Source organism: Rhinoderma darwinii, chromosome 5 (assembly GCF_050947455.1).
Source record: "Rhinoderma darwinii isolate aRhiDar2 chromosome 5, aRhiDar2.hap1, whole genome shotgun sequence".
Classification (NCBI taxonomy): Eukaryota; Metazoa; Chordata; class Amphibia; order Anura; family Rhinodermatidae; genus Rhinoderma; species Rhinoderma darwinii.
The window spans coordinates 319,102,770-319,119,130 of record NC_134691.1 but is presented as its reverse complement, the minus strand read 5'-3'; the positions used below and the strand labels follow the sequence as shown (position 1 = coordinate 319,119,130).

General features: G+C 35.6%; 1 protein-coding gene across 6 annotated transcripts in view; it reads left to right on the top strand.

The window, feature by feature from the left end:
- The window catches only part of KIAA1217 (KIAA1217 ortholog), a 534,607-nt gene that overhangs the window by 159,244 nt on the left and 359,002 nt on the right, over positions 1–16,361 (top strand). For 2 of the 6 annotated variants that reach the window (XM_075827544.1, XM_075827543.1), the window contains exon 1: positions 15,623–15,824. The exons of 1 other annotated variant lie outside the window; for it this stretch is intronic. The gene's annotated coding sequence lies outside the window, so the exon portion shown is untranslated. Of the gene's footprint in view, positions 1–15,620; positions 15,825–16,361 lie in introns of those variants that run through there. 3 more of the 6 variants (XM_075827554.1, XM_075827553.1, XM_075827547.1) reach the window with 2 other exon arrangements.

The following is a 16,361-nucleotide window of genomic DNA, read 5'->3' as shown; positions in this document are numbered from 1 at the left end:
TTGTCCTGTCCAATTCTGTTTGTTTCCTTTGATATCAGCTGCTCATCTTCACTTCTCCATAGAGTTACTATGCACATCAGGCGCAGGATAACATTGAAGGGTAATACATGGCTGCAACACAACGGGGAAGATTTACTTACTGGCAGTTTATGCGCAAGTCTTAATCCAGAGTTCGCTGGAGTAAAATGCGCCAAATTTATTAAGAGGCGCACATCCCTTAATACATCTTTGGCTGTCTGTGCATCAGAAGTTGAGATCTATCCCTGCTATGAGCAGCTGTAGATTTGCACTACAGTTTATGCCAATTTCTGGTGTAAATTATGATGGCCCTGCCCCTCCCGCCCGCTTTTCTCCCCAAAGGAGTAAAAAGTTGCAAATTTGGCGTGCACCAAGATTTTTTACTTTTAAATGTCACATACGTGGTTTAAAGCTTTTTAAAAAAAAGTTCTCCCAATCTCTTCTGCAGAAGACCGGACACTGAGGCGCAAAGGATCTCCTGTTTACATTCTTCTTTTTGTTTCCGCACCAGTATCCGTTGGCCCAATGTTGTAATATCACTGCCGCCTAGATATATCTATAGTAACATAAGGTCATGTGAACATGTCATCCAATGGCTGCCGTGGGACGCTACATCACGATGGTTGAAACAATCACTGTGACCTATAGACGTTAGATGATAATGTAAACTTCATATAATCTGGCCTTAATGGGTCCTGATGGGTGCTAGATTAGCAGATATATCAGATATTCTGGATTATTGAATGGTTAAAGAAAAGTATATGAAATTACTTGTGAGGCTTCGTTCACGTCTGCTCCAGGGTCCCGTTCCGTCTGAGCTTTCCCGTCGGAACGGGACCCTGACTGACACAAATGGAAACCAAAGGTCAGTGCCCTGACAGCCTAATGTCACGGGACTTCGCTATGGAAACCAGTGTAAGGTGTTTCCAGGCACCTTGATGTGATGCTGTTCTTTTTGATTGCTCTCTTTTTATTTGTAGGTTTAAGACCAAACGTGCTGCTTGTAAACCTCCTATGTGTATATAATTTAAGTGCTTTGCTGCCACCTAGTGGCCTAACTGTATAGCTATTTTTATCGTGCTGTTGTGCTGTGTGTGCAGGACCTATGATCACATGACCAGATAGGTAGGTCCTCAGACGTGTGGAGCACACATCGCCCCCTGGGGGTGGAGGCCTGCTGTAGGTGGAGAGCCCAACTGAGATACGCTGCTAACCGTGAGAGGACCTACCTATTTGGTCATGTGATCACATGTCCTGCACACATAACGCAACAGCACGATAAAAAATAGCTATGCAGTTAGGCCACATGATGGCAGCAAAGCACTTAAATTATATACACATACAGGTTAACATAGGCAGCACGTTTGGACTTAAACCTGCAAATAAAAAGAGAGCAATCAAAAAGAACAGCAGCACATCAAGGTGCCTGGACATACCTTACACTGGTTTCCATAGCTAAATCCAGCGACATTAGGCTGTCAGGGCACGTTGGGAGTTTTAGATTTGCAGCAACTGGAAAACCACAGATTGTACTCACATGTATAATTACATACATGTCGATGGACATAACCAAGGCAACCAGAATGCAAACATCCATTGTTTATATTATTAGACCTGCAAAATATTGTCCAATATTAATTATATTTTATATTGCATACTTTTACTTTTTTACTAGACTGCTTAAAAAATAAGTTTAGAAGCCCTATAATTGTTATTTTGAATTCTATATAGGTTTCTTTCAGCTTGATGTACTACAGGTTGGGAGCCTTGTCTGGATGAACATATACTTTTTTCATTTATTATCAGTGCAGTTGATTTGTGGTAAATGCTGTACAACAACGTGCAGTTTATTAAAAGAGGAGAAAGTACTGTTATAATTGCATTTCTGTGATGAAAGTAGCAATGAACGAGGCGCTCTCAGGGGAATAATTACTTTTGCCTGGAGATGTTTTAAGTTTAATTTATACAAAAGATTATTAAAAAAAGTTTGTTGTCCAATCTGTCTTATAGGAGAGGATAAATTCTGAACTCTACCTGCTGGAGGGAATAAAAAGATGTATACTTAGCGACAGTTTTACTTGCTACATAATGGTCTTCCAACAATTATATAACTTTTTGTGGTGGAAAACAGTTTAAATGTCAAATATTGCACTTAAAATCTTATTGCACTGTAGTAACTGATCGTACATTGTATAATGTGAATCACATACCTTTGCAACAAAAAAAAAGATTTTACAGCCCACGGACACTTTTGTGGAAACGTGGTCCCAAGCATATGATCCCTTCCCCCTCTATGATGTCCATATAGGACATAGATATAGCTATAAGAAGAGTGGGTAGAGTACTTTTGTTTCCTGGGTCATGAAACTGATGTCCCCCCCATTGCCCCCTGTCATAGTAGGGTTAATGTGTTCATGTCATCACATATACAGAGTTGCATCATTTAAAGTAAACATGTTTATTGAGTTAGACCAAAGTCCCTGGAACCGGTTTTGGATTGGTTTTAGCTCATGTTCCACACATAGGCATTCCCTTTCTGTGGGGGATTTCAGCCTCTATGGGGGATTTCAGCATTAGCCTAGTGTCTATTGCTGATTGGATCATTCCTAATAGCCAATAGAAGTTTAGAATGGGGTGTTGCTTTGTAACAGGTTAATGTTTGAGTCCCGCTATGTTAATGAGGAAGCATACAATGGGTATAAATAAAGTTACAGAGTGCCGGCTCTTTAGAGCAGACACATTAACAAGCTATCAACTTGTCTCTGTATTAAAACTTTCCAGAGCGCTTAACAATTTGGAATCTCTGACCGACTAGGACTTCGATAGCCGTTGCCTATCAACTAAAAGGAGGATACTCCAACACTCCCCACATTGTTCATATGTTTTCCATCTTATAAAAGATGGTGGTTTATAAAAAAAAATCAGCATGTACTTCATGTCATAGACCAGGGGTCTCAAGCACGCGGTGCACCATAGCTCCCTCGGGAGAGGAGAGAGCAGGCCGAAGGAGAAATGCGCCAGTGGTTCTTCATGAAGGAGCCCAGTCCGTTGGTGGTAGGGGAACAATGCCCACACAGCTCCCTGTAGATAGTGCAACCCCCACTGTAGATATTGCCCCACTCCCCCCCTGTAGATAGCGCTACATTCCCCCCGGGGCACACCTCCCAACCATCTAGCGGGACAGTTCCAGATTCTGGGCGGTGTCTCGCTGGCTGTCCTGGACGGCCAGGGGTATGTCCCGCTTTCAACTGCATCTGCATCCTCAGGACGCAGATACAGTTGAACCCAATGCTGAAGCAAGGAACCATCAGCTCCCTGCTTCAGCATTAGTTCAGAGTGGAAGAGCAGATGGAGCTCCTCTGCTCGCCGAGGACTCCCCAGGCACAGTGCTACTTAATTGTCTTTCGGCGCCACACCCCGTCATAACAAAAATGGCCCATAAAAAAGTATAATGCCCACCACAGTATAATGCCCTATATAGTGACCCCACGCAGTATAATGCCCCTTTAGTGTCCCCCATACAGTATAATAATAATATATAATAATATATATTATAACCCCTTCAAGGACACAATGATTTGTACTCTAATTGTGCCCACACAGTATTATGCCCCCTAAGTGCCACACAGAGTATATTGCCCCCTGTAGTACCCCTACGCAGTATAATGTCCACTTAGTGGCCCCCACACAGTATAATGCTCCCCTGGCTGCCACACACAGCCCCCCCCCTTGTAGATATTGCCCCCTGTAGATTGTGCCACACAGCCTCCCTGTAGACAGTGCCATAATCCCCCACCTCCTACTTGTAGACCGTGCCATACAGCCCACCCCTCACCCTTGTAGACAGTGCCCCCCCAAAAAAAAAATGGAAAATAAAATTTCCTCAGGGCCCCTACCAAAAATTGTTTAGAGAAAGACACAAAATGGCTAAAAACAAGCATTACATTTGTAGGGTATGTTCACACAGCTTTTTTTGTAAGGCAAAAAAAATCTACCTCAAAATTCCCTCAGGAATTTTGAAGCAGATTCTAAGTGTGTTTGACCTTTTTTTTTTTTGTGCGTTTTTTTTATAAGCCATTAAAGCTAATGTAAAAGTCACAGGCAAAAAACACCAAACGAGCGCCAAAGGTATTTTCTGCCTCCTATTAATTTCAATTGGAGCTCAGAGGTGGAAACCACTTGAAGACCATCAGCCCGCCACTCAGAGTAAAATTACCATCAGTCCCCCACTCACAGTAAAATGACCATCAGCCCCCCACTCACAGTAAAATGACCATAAGCCCCCCACTCACAGTAAAATGACCATCAGCCCCCAACTCACAGAATCCCCCTGTAGGTAGTGCCACACAGCCCCTTATAGGTAGTGCCACACAGCCCACTGTAGGTAGTGCCACACAGCCCCTTATAGGTAGTGCCACACAGCCCTTGTAGGTAGTACCACACAGCCCCCTTGTAGGTAATGCGATACAGCTCCCTTGTAGGTAATGCCATACAGCTCCCTTGTAGGTAGTGCCACACAGCCCCCTTGTAGTTAGTGCCACACAGCCCCCTTGTAGTTAGTTTCACACAGCTCCCTTGTAGGTAGTGCCACACAGCCCCCTTGTAGGTAGTGCCACACAGTCCACAGCCCCCTTGTAGATAGCACCCCCCCCCCCCCTTCCTATAGGTAGCGCCACTGTAGCTCCCTGAAGGAGTGGAATCCCTCTGTGGCCGGGGATTCTACTCCTGGAGGGCATTGTGGCACTATCTAAAAAGAGGCTGCCCGATCTTGACATTCTTGTGGCTGCCAACTGAGCCGCCAGACTGCATTTAGTGACACTTAAACTGGAAAACTGGATTGTTAAAATAAGCACGTGGAGAAAACGTGCAAATTTCCGTTAAATTTAAACCTAGCGCTATTATTCTAGTAATGTAGTATTGTTATAGTAATGTAGTATTATTCTAGTAATGTAGTATTGTTATAGTAATGTTGTATTGTTATAGTAATGTAGTATTGTTATAGTAATGTTGTATTGTTATAGTAATGTAGTATTATAGTAATGTAGTATTATAGTAATGTAGTAATGTTATAGTAATGTAGTATTATTATAGTAATGCAGTATTGTTATAGTAATGTAGTGTTATAGTAATGTAGTATTATTATAGTAATGTAGTATTGTTATAGTAAAGTAGTATTGTTATAGTAAAGTAGTATTATTATAGTAATGTAGTATTATAGTAATGTTGTATTGTTATAGTAATGTAGTATTATAGTAATGTAGTATTGTTATAGTAATGTAGTATTATAGTAATGTAGTATTATTATAGTAATGTAGTATTCTAGTAATGTAGTATTATAGTAATGTATTATTATTATAGTAATGTAGTATTGTTATAGTAATGTAGTATTATTATAGTAATGTAGTATTATTATAGTAATGTAGTATTATAGTAATGTAGTATTATAGTAATGTTGTATTGTTATAGTAATGTAGTAATGTTATAGTAATGTAGTATTATTATAGTAAAGTAGTATTGTTATAGTAAAGTAGTATTGTTATCGTAAAGTAGTATTATTATAGTAATGTTGTATTGTTATAGTAATGTAGTATTATAGTAATGTTGTATTGTTATAGTAATGTAGTATTATTATAGTAATGTAGTATTATAGTAATGTTGTATTGTTATAGTAATGTAGTATTATAGTAATGTAGTATTATTATAGTAATGTAGTATTATAGTAATGTAGTATTATAGTAATGTAGTATTATAGTAATGTTGTATTGTTATAGTAATGTAGTATTATTATAGTAAAGTAGTATTGTTATAGTAAAGTAGTATTATTATAGTAATGTAGTATTATAGTAATGTAGTATTGTTATAGTAATGTAGTATTATAGTAATGTAGTATTCTAGTAATGTAGTATTATAGTAATGTATTATTATTATAGTAATGTAGTATTGTTATAGTAATGTAGTATTATTATAGTAATGTAGTATTATTATAGTAATGTAGTATTATAGTAATGTAGTATTATAGTAATGTTGTATTGTTATAGTAATGTAGTAATGTTATAGTAATGTAGTATTATTATAGTAAAGTAGTATTGTTATAGTAAAGTAGTATTGTTATCGTAAAGTAGTATTATTATAGTAATGTTGTATTGTTATAGTAATGTAGTATTATTATAGTAATGTAGTATTATAGTAATGTTGTATTGTTATAGTAATGTTGTATTGTTATAGTAATGTAGTATTATAGTAATGTAGTATTATTATAGTAATGTAGTATTATAGTAATGTTTTATTGTTATAGTAATGTTGTATTGTTATAGTAATGTAGTATTATTATAGTAAAGTAGTATTGTTATAGTAAAGTAGTATTGTTATAGTAAAGTAGTATTGTTATAGTAATGTAGTATAAGGCTGGGTTCACACGTGGCGGAATTTCACTTAAATTCCGCTGCGGACACTCCGCAGCGTTAATCCGCAGCGGAGCCGTTTCTGCATTGACTTCCACTTCTATTTAGAAGTGTTCGTTTAGACGATGCGTAACATTCCGCTGCGGAGCATAGGCTGCGGAGCGGAATTTGGTGTCCGCAGCATGCTCTGTCTGTTGCGGAGCAGTGGCGGACTCATGGCGGAATTTCTCCATTGACTTCAATGGAGATTCTAAGTTCCGCAATGAAGTCCGCAGCTGTCATGCACATGTTATGTGTGCTGCGGATGCGTCTTGCTTTTTTGCCATGACATTTCTTCATTCTGGCTGGACCTATGTATTTCTAGGTCTACAGCCAGACTGAGGAAGTCAATGGGGCTCCCGTAATGACGGGAGCGTTGCTAGGAGACGTCTGTAAATAGTCACTGTCCAGGGTGCTGAAAGAGTTAAGCGATCGGCAGTAACTGTTTCTGCACCCTGGACAGTGACTACCGATCACAATATACAGCAACCTGTAAAAAAAATATAAGTTCATACTTACCGAGAACTCCCTGCTTCTGTCTCCAGTCCGGCCTCCCAGGATGACGTTTCAGTCTAAGTGACGGCTGCAGCCAATCACAGGCCAATCACAGGCTGCAGCGGTCACATGGACTGCCGCGTCATCCAGGGAGATCGGGCTGGATGCCGAAAGAGGGACGCGTCACCAAGACAACGGCCGGTAAGTATGAAATTCGTTTACTTTCACTAGGGAAAGTGCTGTCCCTTCTCTCTATCCTGCACTGATAGAGAGAAGGGAAGCACTTTTCCCGCAGTCCGCAGCAGCTAGTCCGCATCAATTTACTGCACATTTTGTGCAGATCCGCAGCAGAATCTGCAACGCAGATTCTGTGCTGCATTGATGCGGACAGTTGCGGAGGAAATCCGCCACGTGTGGTCATGCCCTTATAGTAATGTAGTATTGTTATAGTAATGTAGTATTATAGTAATGTAGTATTATTATAGTAATGTAGTATTCTAGTAATGTAGTATTATAGTAATGTATTATTATTATAGTAATGTAGTATTGTTATAGTAATGTAGTATTATTATAGTAATGTAGTATTATTATAGTAATGTAGTATTATTATAGTAATGTAGTATTATAGTAATGTTGTATTGTTATAGTAATGTAGTAATGTTATAGTAATGTAGTATTATTATAGTAAAGTAGTATTGTTATAGTAAAGTAGTATTGTTATCGTAAAGTAGTATTATTATAGTAATGTTGTATTGTTATAGTAATGTAGTATTATAGTAATGTTGTATTGTTATAGTAATGTAGTATTATTATAGTAATGTAGTATTATAGTAATGTTGTATTGTTATAGTAATGTTGTATTGTTATAGTAATGTAGTATTATAGTAATGTAGTATTATAGTAATGTAGTATTATTATAGTAATGTAGTATTATAGTAATGTAGTATTATAGTAATGTTGTATTGTTATAGTAATGTTGTATTGTTATAGTAATGTAGTATTATTATAGTAAAGTAGTATTGTTATAGTAAAGTAGTATTATTATAGTAATGTATTGTTATAGTAATGTAGTATTATAGTAATGTTGTATTGTTATAGTAATGTAGTATTATTATAGTAATGTAGTATTATTATAGTAATGTAGTATTGTTATAGTAATGTAGTATTATTATAGTAATGTAGTATTATAGTAATGTTGTATGGTTATAGTAATGTAGTATTATAGTAATGTAGTATTGTTATAGTAATGTAGTATTATAGTAATGTAGTATTATTATAGTAATGTAGTATTCTAGTAATGTAGTATTATAGTAATGTATTATTATTATAGTAATGTAGTATTGTTATAGTAATGTAGTATTGTTATAGTAATGTATTGTTATAGTAATGTAGTATTATAGTAATGTAGTATTATTATAGTAATGTAGTATTATTATAGTAATGTTGTATTGTTATAGTAATGTTGTATTGTTATAGTAATGTTGTATTGTTATAGTAATGTATTATTAAAGTATTGCAGTATTATTATAGTGATGTAGTATTGTTATAATGATGTAGTATTGTTATTATAGTAATTTAGTATTATTTTTGTAATGTAGTATTGTTATAGTAATGTTGTATTGTTATAATAATGTTGTATTGTTATAGTAATGTAGTAGTATTATTATAGTAATGTAGTATTATGGTAATATAGTATTATAGTAATGTAGTATTATGGTAATGTAGTATTATTATAGTAATGTAGTATTATTATAGTAATGTAGTATTATTATAGTAAAGTAGTATTATTATAGTAATGTTGTATTGTTATAGTAATGTAGTATTATAGTAATGTTGTATTGTTATAGTAATGTAGTATTATAGTAATGTAGTATTATAGTAATGTAGTATTGTTATAGTAATGTAGTATTATAGTAATGTAGTATTATTATAGTAATGTAGTAATGTTATAGTAATGTAGTATTCTAGTAATGTAGTATTTTTATAGTAATGTAGTATTATTATAGTAATGTAGTATTCTAGTAATGTAGTATTGTTATAGTAAAGTAGTATTGTTATAGTAAAGTAGTATTATTATAGTAATGTTGTATTGTTATAGTAATGTAGTATTATTATAGTAAAGTAGTATTGTTATAGTAAAGTAGTATTGTTATAGTAAAGTAGTATTATTATAGTAATGTTGTATTGTTATAGTAATGTAGTATTATTATAGTAATGTAGTATTCTAGTAATGTATTATTATAGTAATGTAGTATTGTTATAGTAATGTTGTATTATTATAGTAATGTAGTATTATAGTAATGTAGTATTATTATAGTAAAGTAGTATTATTATAGTAATGTATTATTATAGTAATGTAGTATTATAGTAATGTAGTATTGTTATAGTAATGTAGTATTATAGTAATGTAGTATTATTATAGTAATGTAGTAATGTTATAGTAATGTAGTATTCTAGTAATGTAGTATTATTATAGTAATGTAGTATTATTATAGTAATGTAGTATTCTAGTAATGTAGTATTATTATAGTAATGTAGTATTGTTATAGTAAAGTAGTATTATTATAGTAATGTTGTATTGTTATAGTAATGTTGTATTGTTATAATAATGTTGTATTGTTATAGTAATGTAGTATTATTATAGTAATGTAGTATTATGGTAATATAGTATTATAGTAATGTAGTATTATGGTAATGTAGTATTATTATAGTAATGTAGTATTATTATAGTAAAGTAGTATTATTATAGTAATGTTGTATTGTTATAGTAATGTAGTATTATAGTAATGTTGTATTGTTATAGTAATGTAGTATTATAGTAATGTAGTATTATAGTAATGTAGTATTGTTATAGTAATGTAGTATTATTATAGTAATGTAGTATTATTATAGTAATGTAGTAAGTAATGTTGTATTGTTATAGTAATGTAGTATTATTATAGTAAAGTAGTATTGTTATAGTAAAGTAGTATTATTATAGTAATGTTGTATTGTTATAGTAATGTAGTATTATTATAGTAATGTAGTATTCTAGTAATGTATTATTATAGTAATGTAGTATTGTTATAGTAATGTTGTATTATTATAGTAATGTAGTATTATAGTAATGTATTATTATTATAGTAATGTAGTATTATTATAGTAATGTTGTATTGTTATAGTAATGTTGTATTGTTATAGTAATGTAGTATTGTAGTATTATTATAGTAAAGTAGTATTATTATAGTAATGTAGTATTATAGTAATGTAGTATTGTTATAGTAATGTAGTATTATAGTAATGTAGTATTATTCTAGTAATGTAGTAATGTTATAGTAATGTAGTATTCTAGTAATGTAGTATTATTATAGTAATGTAGTATTATTATAGTAATGTAGTATTCTAGTAATGTAGTATTATTATAGTAATGTAGTATTGTTATAGTAAAGTAGTATTGTTATAGTAAAGTAGTATTATTATAGTAATGTAATGTAGTATTATTATAGTAAAGTAGTATTGTTATAGTAAAGTAGTATTATTATAGTAATGTTGTATTGTTATAGTAATGTAGTATTATTATAATAATGTAGTATTCTAGTAATGTATTATTATTATAGTAATGTAGTATTATTATAGTAATGTAGTATTATTATAGTAATGTAGTATTGTTATTATAGTAATGTAGTATTATTATAGTAATGTAGTATTATTATAGTAATGTTGTATTGTTATAGTAATGTAGTATTATTATAGTAATGTAGTATTATAGTAATGTAGTATTATTATCGTAATGTAGTATTATTATAGTAATGTAGTATTATAGTAATGTAGTAGTGTTATAGTAATGTCGTTTTATAGTAATGTAGTATTGTTATAGTAATGTAGTATTATAGTAATGTAGTTTTATAGTAATGTAGTATTATAGTAATGTTGTATTGTTATAGTAATGTAGTATTATAGTAATGTAGTATTATAGTAATGTTGTATTGTTCTAGTAATTCAAATAACTAATTGATTAACAATAATTTTGTATTGCATCAAATTTTAAAGTAATGCGGCCCGTCAACTTCATATTTTTTCTATGTGCGGCCCATTTACCCAACCGAGTATGAGACCCGTGTCATAGGCCATCCTTTTTAGTAAGCTTAGTTCAGGGATAAGAAAAAAAATCAAAATAACTTGAGCAGAGTGTCTGGAAATGCATTATACTTATACTATATTTTCTTTTACTCTGTCGCTTCGAGAGAAATCAATAGAAAAATCACTTGAATGCACTAAAAATAAGGTTATTCACAGTTTAGCTAACACACTGTATAAAAGTGTAAATGTGTCTGGTAAGTAAAGTAAAAACCTCTTCAGATTATTGGGGTCATTTAAAAAAAAAGTTAGAGTGCTCCTTTTCTGTGCCTAGAGGGTGCTACATAGGGATCATACCTCTAATCTGCCATTACAGCATGTCCTCATGTTAGAAGGCAATGTTCACTCGTGCAACCAGATTTTTTTTTTTAATTGTTCCAATGCATCTAAAATGAAAAATAGAAATCTCCTATGATTTTGTGTATACAGCTCCTATGCAGACCTATGTTTCTCCATGGGAGCAGACTACAAACAAACAAAGCATGTGTGGTCTGATTCAGTATATTTCCCCTTATTGTTACTTACTGATAATTGGAAGGTTATCAAAAAGTAGGGGTCACCTAAAATTGAGTGTGACTGTAGGATCACACTATATAGAGCTTGTTTGTAGTTTGTTCCCACGGAAACATATAGGTCTGCAATGACACTGTAGATACAAAACGATAGAAGATTTTAATTAAGGATATTTACAAAGTTGCTTCATTTTTCATTTTGGATACATTGGAACAATAAAATAAATACTGGCTTTGACTTTGACTAGAAAAATTAATTATTTTCTCCAGGTTAGATGAGTAACAGAATGGCAACTTCCACCTTCTGTTTAAATGTTGCATGAGTTCGGAGTTTCTGTGTTTTATTATTTAAAGGGAAAAAATATTTTACAGCATTTACTTTTCAATCTTAAAGATCCCCTTTAAGGGAATGGATCGGACTATATGATCAGAAAATCAAAATGTTCTAAAATCTCTAATGTTCCTATTTATAATACATACTTTTCATTTCCCTACACCCCCATCCTCTCCACATGTGTGCAGTTCTCAATGCAGGGCTGGCCACCCTACCGGGTATCTAAAGTGGCGACACCGGCTCCATCGATCGTGGCGACACTTACAGTATTTTTAGTTGTACAAGTTAATTTATCAGATAACCCCTACAGTGTAGGTCTGACGTTTATACTGAACCTGAAGGATAGAAAGTGACTACGGCTGTGGTCTCTGTTTTTTAACACCTACATTGTTTGTCATTGTAATAATCATAGGAGTCAATAGGAAAAAGTTCCTAGCCATATAAAAGTTGTTTGTTTTCCTACTTTTCTTATACTTGGTGTGGCATTTAATAATAGGCAGAGTGGCATGCAAACCTATTTTCCTACACATATTAAATGATCTGGGGTATGTCTGAGGTGGGATGAATCATCTAGGGCCCAGGTTCTCAACATGTGATACATTTGCCTTAGGAGGTACACACCATGGGGGAATTTATTATTGACTTCATGCCAATTTTGAAAAATGGGCAGAGATACCTGGGAGGGGGCAGGGCCAGCAAAATTCCTATACAGTGAAACCCCCTCAGAAGACCACCCTCCATCCAGACCAAATAGACTAAGAATGAGAGGGACTAATAATGAGAGGGGGGGCAATGCTGTGGACTAAGAACGAGATGGGAGCCATGCTGGAAAACAAGAATGATAGAGGAGCCATTGTGGTCTATAAGGAATTAGAGGGGAGCCATGCTGGGGACTAGGAATGAGAAGGGAGCAATGCTGTGGACTAGGAATATGAGGGGAGACATGGGGGGTTTATTAATGAGAGAGAAAGACATGTTGGGGACTGAGAATGAGAGGGAAACCATGCTAGGGATTAAGACCAGATCCATGTTCTGCAAAGACTGTGGAGGCTGCTTAAAGAGGCTCTGTCACCACGTTATAAGTGCCCTATCTCCTACATAAGGAGATCGGCGCTATAATGTAGGTGACAGCAGTGCTTTCTATTTTAAAAAAACGATCTATTTTCACCACTTTATTAGCGATTTTAGATTTATGCTAATGAGTTTCTCAATGGACAACTGGGCGTGTTTTACTATTGACCAAGTGGGCGTTGTACAGAGGAGTGTATGACGCTGACCAATCAGTGACCAATCAGCGTCATACACTTCTCTCCATTCATTTAGTCAGCGCATAGGGATCCTGCTAGACGCTTGCTCTGCTGTAACTACCACAGAAACATTAACGAAGTGCAGAGATTGAGAATAGACATCCCTTGGAATGTCTATTTACTGTCTAAACACTTCAGTATCGTTAATGTGTTAGTATAAGACAGCACATACTGATCTAAAAGGATCCCTATGCGCTGACTAAATGAATGGAGAGCAGTGTATGACGCTGATTGGTCACTGATTGGTCCTCTGTGACCAGTTAGCACATTATCAGTATAGGATAATCAGGATGATTGTTGGATAAATTTATGGACAATTTAGAAACCCAAAATTAATTACTTGGGGCTATTCCGTTTAGAAAAAAGACGGCTTAGGGGCGATCTGAATACAATGTACAAATATATAATTGGACAGTACAGAGATCTTTCCAATGATCTTTTTACTTCTAGGCCTGTCACAATAACAAGGGGAAGCCTCTACATCTAGAGGGAAAAATGTTTCACCATCATTCCAGACGAGGATTCTTTACAGTAAGAGCAGTAAGACTATGGTGCTCTCACAGAGGATGTTATGGTTTATTCATTGAAAAAGTTCAAGAAGGGCCTTGATGGCTTTCTTGAAACATATGATATTACAGGTTATGAGTACTAGATTCTGGAGATGGGACATTGATCCAGGGATTTATTCTGATTGCCATAACTGGAGTCAGGGAAGAAGTATTCCTATAATGAAGAAATTGGCGTCAACCTCATAGGGGGGGGGGGGGGTTTGCTGTTTGAAGAGGAGAAACAACAAGGACTGCACATCCATAATATTAATCAATGAACATGAGGTTCTTCGTTAACATTTTGATCAAATTGTATAAACCCACTTGCCACTTCACGGCGACCTCCGGTAAGTGGGTTCCTACTCTATTGGTTGTAGCACCGCAGGGTGACGCCCACCACCACAACACCGCACCCGCAAAGGGAGCAACCTAGAGGCCCAAAAGCACCCCTGCTGCCAGGCCAAGCCACCTTCGCTCTGGGCCAGGTCCCCTCACAAGTGCAGCACCACAGCAACAGACACCACCACACGGCACCACAACAAGTGAAAAGATGTAATGAACTCACATTTAGATGCGCCCCCAGTGGCCAACCGATCACAAGAGCAGAAACACTTATGAGGTAATTCCTTAATTAAAATCAGCTGGGTTAAAATCTTGGAGTTCTGGTACCAGAAATTACAAAAAAGGGAATGAATCTATAAATTTACTGGTTGAAGAGGAGAAACAGGGACCTGGAATCCACAATATTAATCAATGAACATGAACAGGAGGTTCTTTGTTAACGAGAGGGTTTTTGCCTTCCTCTGGATCAACACGGTAGGATTATAGGTTGGACTTGATGGAACGGTGTCTGTTTTCAACTTTATCAACTATGTAACTATGATAAAGATGATAAGAAATATATGTCTATAGCTCAAATACTAATATGAACACATTAGCTGCATTTGACAATTGCAATAACCTGCACAAGCTCCTCCAAACTCAAAAAATTTCCAGGTGGACAAAATTCCCCTATTTTTATGGACTGTCTAAGAATTTTAGAAACGGTTGGTAACCCTGAGGGTAATACATAGTAAATAGTTGTGGTTTTCAGCTTGTCCGATCTCAGATCTCAACCAGATTAGAGCAGGGGGCGCTGTTGCGTTGATGTTTATAAAAGAAAATATTTCCTCCTAACCGTGAAAAAAGTAGTAGTAAATTGTATGGTATCATGCCTCAGAATTTATAGATCTATCATTCATGTATGAAGCCATATTATGCAAGGTATATTTTCTATATATATATTTTTATTTTTTTCAATGCTGATCCATTCCCTTTAAAACAGTGCCGTTCATGAAAAACACATTCAAATATTTCATGGGTCATCCTCATCCATGGTGTATGTTATACAAATGTATACATCAGTAGATCATCTGGAATCTGCACCAAATTCTTTCCAAAGCGGAGTACACATCTGTATTGTGTTGCACAAGTTTACCTGAGTGGGTTGGGCATTGACAAATTCCTGTTATTGTAACGATGGTCAGCTCTAGTCTGAGCATGCAGCAGATTCTCGCCCAGTCACACGCTCACCAGCAGCATCTGTGCACCACTGCAGAGTCATAAGCCTGGTCTTAGGGCACATTTACATTCCACAGGTCTGATAAAGCGCTGTCTGACTGCTCTCCTGCCTGTGTACTCCACCTGATTAAACTTGCAGCTCTCAGCAGTTCTGTCTTAGCAGCAGAAGGTGCATCTGAGAAATCCCTGACTGCTCCTTTAACTACAAAGTATGCCGAACTGAAAAGGATCTTCGTTTTTCTGGTGCTTTGTGGAAATTTACCGTGCCCCGTCGAGAATGTCCAAGCCGTCGCGTTTGGCCAGGCCCTTGTCAACTAACGTAACGTCTAAGCTGCCTGTGAGTAGGATTGAAGATTTTAACACCAGATCAAAAAAAATCAGCTTAGGAGAAAAGATTCTGAGAGCCGGCAGTGAAGGAAGCCTGGCTAAGAAGCAGCAGCAGGTGAGAACGGCGCAGACACCCATCAAGCAGCCTGGAACGAACATTTGCAAAGGTACCGTACGGTATAGAGCTGATTGTATGCTATGGTATCCCTATGCTATGAAACGGCTTATGATGTGTTAGTATTTAAATCATTTTTTTAAGTGTTTGCATTGGCAAAAACGTTCACTCTTTATTCCTTATCAAGCTTGTAGATGATGCTTAAACTTTTTCGATTGTGCAGTAACCCACAGAAACTAAAAGCTACATACTTATCATGGCTCATGTCCCATCAGTCCAGTCCAAAGTAGTTGCTGAATGGTTGCTATGGCTCAATGCCATGTGTGGCAGTGTCGGGCAATTGGCATCTAAAAAGGCAGAATGAGGCCTTTTCCTTGTAACCGAGGCATAACGGAAACTCCTGGGCCCTACAACTAAAACTGTAACAGGGCCCCCACCTACCATGTGCCATTTATAATACTGGTGTCTTCTTATGTGGCTGGTAGACCTTTAGGCCCCTCTCAGGGGCCAGTGTTCGGATGCTACTTCTACCTTGGCTCCCCCTGTAGCTACTCCCTGCCTTGTAGTGGTTAATATGTCATAGAAGGTT